Source organism: Papaver somniferum, chromosome 2 (assembly GCF_003573695.1).
Source record: "Papaver somniferum cultivar HN1 chromosome 2, ASM357369v1, whole genome shotgun sequence".
Taxonomy (NCBI): Eukaryota; Viridiplantae; Streptophyta; class Magnoliopsida; order Ranunculales; family Papaveraceae; genus Papaver; species Papaver somniferum.
In genome coordinates, this window is record NC_039359.1 from 144,347,397 (window position 1) to 144,355,998 (window position 8,602).

Below are 8,602 nucleotides of genomic sequence, written 5' to 3' on the forward strand. Positions count from 1 at the left end.
TTCCTGAACCGATTATGGGTATTGAACAGAGTAGTGCTATGAAGTTTAGAAGTGATGTTGTTGCTTAGTGCCATTTGCTATGGATTTGATTTTTCGTGGGGAGAATTGAGGATCTAAATTTTGGTAGGGGTGGTGGTGGTTGAGGTGATTGTGGATGTGGTTTAGAGAGAATTTTGAGTTTTGGGGCTTTGGCTGGTTACTCAAGTAGCACTCCGCTGTGGATGGAGAGAGAGGAGAAAAGAGTGAAGTTTCTATTCTTTTTCGATTGAAGACTTACGGATAGTTGGGCTTCAGTTGGAATTTTATTTTTAAGGAGACTAGAGTTGAGTTATTTTTTTTTTAGTTTAATATATTTAATAATGAATTAATAGAAGAGGTTTTAGTTAGCAGCCGAGCAACAAGCTGAGCACCAACTCCTTTTTGAATAGCAACACCCAATCTGTGAAACATAAAACTATCAAGACCACTACTAGCATTATGGCTAACTAAACAATTTTTCATACGCTTGAAAAAACATACACTATCATCACTAAGTTCCCCTAAGGTAGTAAAGGCTAGCACACCCAAATCATAACCGTGCGAAGTACATTCATTCAAATATTTAGAACGTTTACGCGAGATTGCTTTGGAGATAGCGTGGCCTGGGATGAAAGTACGAACACCATCTCCAATAAAGGGGGAGACTCCTGTGACATCCATACACACATCTTGTCTGTTTTCCTAATTGAGAACAAGGATATCTGCTGGACTTAAATCCTTGTTATTCTCAGACAAAAAGCCCAAAGCAACTTCCTTGCGAGCAGGGACACCAACTTTGAAACCAATATTCGCAATTGCATCACGTACTAAGTCATGGCGGAAATTTAGACCAACATCATTAGCACAATGAAGCGCGTGATCACCAAAGATATCCATAGGCCTATTGCAACATGAGCACAACCCGTCCTCAACAAATAAAGGGATACCAAGGCGATAACAAATTACTGCTCTGAACTGTCTGGGACTAAGACACTGATCTAAACGCTGATCGGAAAAACCAAAAGATAGTCTTGAGCATGTTTGATCTAATTGCATTTCCAAACAAAGGAGTCTCTTGCAGATAAATTAAATTGGTCGGGGATCTGCTTCTTAACCGCATCAAAATAAGTGACTGCCAGGGAGTGCATAGAAGGGGGGCAGTGTCATTGACGCGATAATTGGAAGGCAAACCACATACCTGAATGAATTTCTGAAGAGCCATCTGATAGGCAACCCCATTATCTGTTGAGAAGGAGGTACCAAGTATCACCTTCCGCACGGAGGCAGTCTGACTCTGAGAGGCAAGATAGCAATAGGTGCGAGTGTCAGCCATGGTATAAATGCCAAGACCACCATCTTTGATAGGAAGAGTAGCCAGTCTCTGTTACAAAGGTCCAAACCCAGCACCATCTTCGGTGATTAAAAGCCTCAAATATTGGATCAGGTGCTCATCAAAGAAGTCAGAGACCTATTGTAGAGCTGCCGGATTAGTAGTACGCATAGCAAAATATAGTCCGGATCAAAAAGTTGAATTTGTTACTGTATTTTATTTTTGTATAAATTTAAGAGTTTATTTGGAAACCAGTATAAGGTTTTTGACACCCCTTACGAAGTCATTTTTCATCTTAATTATGTCAAAAAGGTAGAAGTTAGCTTTGTAATAAAATTTCAATAAATTCTAAAAGCAAGAGATAAAGTTTTTGTGAAGCAATTTATATTTTATTTTTTGCTTTTGACTTTTGGAATCAACTTATTACTTCATAAGAAGTTAATTTTCTAGCTTCTAAAAGCCGTTTTAAAATTCTACACCCAATCTAATTTCTTGTCTTTTTGACTTCTAGAAATACAAAAGAAAGTTACGAAGTTACGAAGCAAAAGAGTCCGTTTAAGTTTAAGAATTTGTTTGGCAACTAGGAGCGGTGTAAGTTTTTTGATTGACCTTACGAAGTTTACTTTTCATTTTAATTAAGTCGAAAATCCAGAAGTTAGTTTTGGTACACAATTTCAATAAATTCTAGAAGCAAAAGGTCCAACATTTTGTAAGGCAATTATTTTTTCCTTTTTGCTTTTGTCTTCTGGAATTGGCTTATAATGCGTTTTGGATACCACCGCAAATTCAAGAGCAAAACTATATTGTTTCACAAAAAATTAATTCTTTTTTTTGCTTCTAAAAGCCTTTTCGAAATTCTATACCCAAACTGACCTTTTACTTTTTGTCTATTAGGAGTAAAAAAATAACTTCTTGATACACATCCAAACAGGCTCTTATGTGTCTATAAAAGTAAAAATCTCAAAGTCATAAGCAAAAAAGTTTTAATTTACAAAAAGGTATACTAATGGCAACATATGCCTCGTGAATAGAGTGAAATTTGACATGAAAAATCTGATTTAACTTTGAGTGATAATTTGACATGAAAAATCTGATCAAACATGCATGTAAAGTCCTACCAGCATAAATTTTTGCCCCATAATATTGTTTAGAAGACAATGCTAGTGACGTCATACAGATAATTCAACAGATCTAATCAATTTCTTTAACAGATTAATCAATGATCTAATCAATTTCAATTTCTTCAACAGATTTAAAAAAAGGATTGATTTCACGGATAAGTTCAGATACCATATAACCGATAAGTGGATGCCGAAGAATATTTGTTGAGTATGCAAGAAGGAAGTTACAAGTCTTGCTAAGCTACCAGGACACATTAATAAACACATTAAAGGTATTTGTTTCTTAAAATCACTTATTTCAGATCTTAATTTCGAATTTAGTTCATAATTACCAGATTCAGAAGCAAATCACCCGTGTAGACTGTAAGCAACAAATCAATTTCGATTAATTTAGATCGTTCCAATTTCGAGTTGTAAGCAACAAATGTTGTATGTACGCGCTATCGTCCAGTCTCCAGCTAGCATTTGTGACTGGAGAATTCAATATATATCCAGTGAATACCATGTTCCAGTAGGAATATCTTCACACGTACACACGGCGAGCAGGTTACATGTCATGGTCCAAAATAACTGAACATGGAAATATGGATTAGTGAGATTTTTTCGTCATGTTTCTTATTTATAAGAAAACAACCAACTCATTTACTTTTGTACGCTGGGGCGAAAACAGAGGATATGATTATGTCGATGACTAGATTGATTGAGGTCTATCAACACTAAGGAATACAATGATGAAGACAGGCCAGTCAATGGATACGGATTATCCGAAATCCGATATCGATAATCCGTTAGCCGTTACTGCTACCATCCGACATAGCGGTAAACGGATATCCGATACCGATAAGCTAATGGATAATCCCTTCATAACGTAATGGTAGTGGAACCGTGTATTTCCGTTAGGTTTAGTTCTGTTATCCGGAAACGCGCGTACTGCACGTGTAAATTCTTATACCTAGGATGTATTCGTCGAATGAATCTCATTCTTCACTTCAGTTTTATCGACACAACAGAGAGAAAAAGAGAGAAAACTATGGATGAATCAATCATCGTCTTCTCTGCCTTAAAAATTATCGTCTTCTCTATAGAAATCATGTGTGATTACATATTAGAAATTAGGGTTTTCTTCTTCAATTTCCTTTGAGTTTGATTTCAATCTTCAAAACTCAATTTTTCAATTTAGGGTTTCTGAAATTAGGGTTCACAATTTCATATTTGTGAAATTAATCATGTCCCAAAGCGAAAGAGGAGCATCAAACCATGTTGGTTCTTCACAAAAACTCTCATTTTCAGTTGCATCACATTTACCTGCTGCTTCTGCATCAAACCAAGTTCAAGGTTCTGGAATTAATGCAACGGATGGTAACGAAAAAATATCCGTTATCCGATAAGTCCAACGTAACGATAACGTTTTTGAATTTCCTATTTCCGACGGAAATTAACGGATAACAGATATCCGCTAACTTTTAATGACAACGACAGCAACAGAGTCTATATCCGTTACGTTAACATCCATTGACAGCGGTAGATGAAGACTACACTTACATTCTTCTCTGTCTCTTTAGTTTTACAATATTCTTTCACGAACTTATTTGTCTTTTCAGCACATAATGTGCAAACTTTTTTTGCATGGAAAAGAACATGGTATCGTTGAAAAGAACATGATATCATCATTCGAGATATATAAATCATATAGTACATTAAAAATATAGTATCATCGTTTCTTGATATATATTATTGACATAGAGTACCTTAGCCTCACCATTGCTGCAAGAAATGATGTTGACTGAAACATCTCTTCAGTCTCTCCAGTCCTGACTTAATGGATCGTCAACATCCTAGTGTGTCGCTGATTCATATGACAGAATAAAAGCATTAAATACCCTGTTCACCCAACAATTTGAGGGACCATCCAAGAAGTATGTTGGGTTTGAAAGAAGATGGTTAATTATGTTAACAATCTCTATGTACAATCAATGAATGTACCATCTTTTATTGAATATGAGTTGATCCTAGGACTGTCAATGGGTACCCATTACCCGGATCCGGAACTGGACCCGGTATATTAGGGTCCGGTTCCGGGTCCTAAAATTGGATCCATTAACTATTTAGGACCCGGCGGGTAATTATCCGATTGGACCCAAATTTAAACGGGTTCAAACGGGTAATACCCATTGGGTATCCGCGGGTATCGGGTACCCGTTTATTCATTCTTTTATTCATGTTTTTGGCAAAATTATAAGTATTTTTTCTAGTTTTAGCTTTGATATTTTAGTCATTTAAATTTTTTCTCTTACATTTAATCTTTATTTAGTACATTCATAAGAAATAATAATAATTTTTTATAAAAATTACTTAAATCCAAGCTAAAAATATATCTAATATTGAATTAATCATTATACAAAGCTTTTGGTTGGTAACCTAGCAACAAGCTGGGCTCCAACACCTTTTTGAATAGCAACGCCTAATCTATGAAAAATAAAGCTACCAAAACCACTACTAGCGTCGTTACTAACTAAACAATTCTTCAGGCGCTTGAAAAAACACAAAGTATCCTCACCCAACTCTCCTAGAGTAGAGAAAGCCAAAACACTCAATCCATGGCCATGTGAAATACACTTGTCCAAGTATTTAGAGTGTTTACGTGAAACCACATTAGATATAGCTTTCCCTGGGACGAAAGAGCGAATTCCATCACCTGCGAAGGGCGAAACACCAGTGACATCCATACAAACATCCTTTCCGTCTTCCCAGTTAAGCACAAGAATATCAGCAGGTTTCAGCTCTTTGTCATCATTCGTCAGAAATCCCAAAGAAACTTCCTTACGAGCAGAAACACTAGCTTTGAAGCAAATGTCGACGACTACATCACGAACAATATCATGTCGAAACTTGGGGCCTATATCCTTAGCACAATGAAGTTCATGATCACCAAAGATTTCCATGGTTTTATTACAATGGGATACCAAGATGATAGCAAAGTACAGCTCTAAAATGTCTAGGTCCAAGGCACTGATTAAGCCCAATGATGGGTACAACCATTAAATAATCTTGTGCATGCTTCATACGGTTGCACTGCCACAGGATGGAATCTCTTGCGGACATAGAAAATTGGTCTGGGATTTGCTTCTTAACTGTATCAAAATAAGTGACTGCCAGGGAGTGCATGGATGGGGGGGCAGTATCATCGACACAGTATGTAGAAGGCAAGCCACATACCTGAGCAAAATTCTGTAGTGCAAACTGATAAGCAGAGCCTTTTTCAGTTGAGAATGAATTACCAAGGATCACCTTTTGTACCGAAGTCGTCTGACACTGAGAAGCAAGCTAAAAAGAGAAATATATTAAGTTTTTGAGATTTTTTAAATAGTTTTCTTTAGATCCAATGAGTACCCGGAACCGACGGGTACCCGGATATTTAAACGGGTCCGGTTCTGGGTCCACAAATTTAGGAACCGGACCCGGAACCGTTAGGAACCGGACCCGACCTTTATAAGTAGGGTCCGGGTCTAGTGATACCCGGGAGGACCCGGACCCATTGACACCCCTAGTTGATCCCCAAATCATCTTCCTCTATTGAAATGAAAAAAAAATCTGATTTTTCTTTTTCTCTTCGTGTTGCTATTCTTTTTCTTCTTTTTATTAATGAAATATAAAATTAAAAAGATAATCTAGTAATATCGTCTATGTTACAGTTAGTTGCATTATTGAAAATTAACTAATTATTTTGTTATAAAAATATTTCTAGACAAGGCGTCACAAATTATGATTTTTATGGAGCTACAAATTAACTAGTTCATATTTCATATCACTCTTTCACATATTTTTAAGAGGATCTCACACTATATATCTAACGTGTTTTGAATATATTCAATATATCTTCATGATTAATTAGTATTAATATGTATAATAAATTCATTAATATAATAAAGATTTCTTACCGTGTTTTTTCACAATATTTTTTATACTTATATAATCATTTATATTTTTGCGACTGACATATTAGCAGAGAAAACTCATAATATTTTTTGCTCTTGCAATGAAAGGATATTCTAAAATTATCGATTTGACATAAATCATTGGTTTGTTCTCAGGCTTCGCAATGAAAATTGGGAGAACAACTACTTCCCGCCTTTATTAAGTGGAAAATTCCGTCTTCACTATGAATGCTTAGTGATTGGAGCTGCACAATTTGATGAGTCTGTAAGAAAATTATCGAAGCAGTTTCGGGTCTGCCCACTAATCCTTCCAAATAACAAAGCTTATTTCACAATGTTCCATATTTGCATCTTCGGGTGCACAACACAATTTTTTTTCTTATTTGGGCGCCGGAGCCAAGTCGAAGCCATGTGGGATCCTGTCATCCAAAAAGTAGAAAAGAAGCTCGCGTCTTGTGCAAGGCCAAGTCAGGAAATTACCCAATAAGGACAGTACCAAATGGCAATTTAACATTTTTATTTAGCCTCGGTACAGAGTGGTAATTCCGTGCTTTTAATTTGTTGATCTTTATTTGGAGAAGATTCACAAAAATGGAGAAGATAAATTGAGGTTTAAGTTGGGAATTTGGGGATTTTTGCTCTCGGTGCGATTTGAGAAGATTTGCTTTTAATTTGACCCGAAAAGCGAATCTTCTCAAATCGCACCGAGAGCAAAAATCCCCTGATTCCCTGACTTAAACCTCAATTTATCTTCTCCATTTTTGTGAATTCTCCAAATAAAGATCAACAAATTGTTAACAATGACAAAGACATACGCAACAAGTAAGTTTCTTCTTCTTCTTCCTTTCTCCTTTAATTTCTTCAAAGAAAATTATTAACCTAATTTCTAAAATGTAAACAGAAAAGAAGGAATGTGTAAAAAGGATAAGCTCAGAGTTTTCATTGCTAAGAAATGGAGGGAGAATGAGAAGAAGTGTTGCGTGTGTAACAGCGTGGTTTCCAATCTTTCTAAGCTCCCTTCACACATTGAAGATCATATTGACAGGTATTAATAAAAATCATTTATTAATGTGTTAAGGTAGCTTAGAAAGACTGGCAACCACGTTGTCAGGAGAACAACTAGCATTTCTGTTCATTAGGATTAGGGTTACACTTCTATATTATTCCCTTGCTATTATCCTTTGGAGGAAGAAAGAGTTAAGCAAAGAATAATATTCTCCTGACCTTAAGCGAGATGAACAGAAATGCTAGTTGTTCACCTGACCTTAAGCGAGATGAGTATCTGCATCTACAGCAAACCAGATTTTCAATCTGCACAAGTATAGCAGTGCAGAACCTTATGAGTGACTCCTACTTGGCTTAAACCAGGCCACCTTCCTACTTGGATGAATCACAGGATTATCACCACCACCACTAATATCTGTTGCTGCTTGTCTAGTTTGCTTTTTGTATGAACTGAATGAATTTAGTCTTGACAGTTTAGAAAAGTATAGAGAATGCTAGAGTTGGGAAGGATGGCTATTGCAGTGTGAAGTAATAATGCACAGTTTAATGTCACCACTACCATTTTTGGTGACCTAAACAACCTGTTGAAGTAAATTTAATGAGCAAGCAGAAATTGAAAGAGAGAGAAAAACAGAGGAAGGAGTTCAAGAAGATAATGAGTTTGAAGAGTACCAGTTCTTGTATGATTGTTGTTGGATAGCATCAACTTTATCTTTCGCAGTGCGTATTACCATTGTGGCGATATTGTCGCCGGATACCCGATCAAACACGTACGGGTTCATTCTTGTTATGAAACTCCTCCTCTGTATGATAATAGTTTCGTGAGCAACCTCTTCCTGCTCTCTTCTTACCTTGTCCTCAGAAGTTCCTTCCACATGTAGAGGAACATATCAAAGGGTACAATATCCTACTGCCAGTCCATTTCCAGTAAAATTACTGACATATACTATTATTTTCTATTTTTACTTCAAATCCTATCGCCAGTGCATTTACAGAAAACCATCAAACTGGTACAAATATTAACTTAGTGGATGAACATGTTATTAGATGGACCCACAATATCAGTACCAAAAGGTTAATTTTAGGTTTTTATTTGTCCATAATTGAACATTCTACATTAATTAACCAACGCTGCATAAAAAAATTAAAATCCCCAAAATCAACTCCACTGAGATTAGTTTCTGCGATATATT

At 36.2% G+C, this 8,602-nt stretch overlaps 1 long non-coding RNA gene across 1 annotated transcript; it reads left to right on the forward strand.

The window, feature by feature from the left end:
* The first annotated feature begins 7,087 nt into the window (after nt 1–7,087).
* LOC113354065 lies at nt 7,088–8,259 on the forward strand. Its single transcript, XR_003361658.1, has 2 exons — nt 7,088–7,226; nt 7,306–8,259. It is a non-coding gene; the product is annotated as an uncharacterized LOC113354065 (long non-coding RNA).
* Nucleotides 8,260–8,602: the final 343 nt, after the last annotated feature.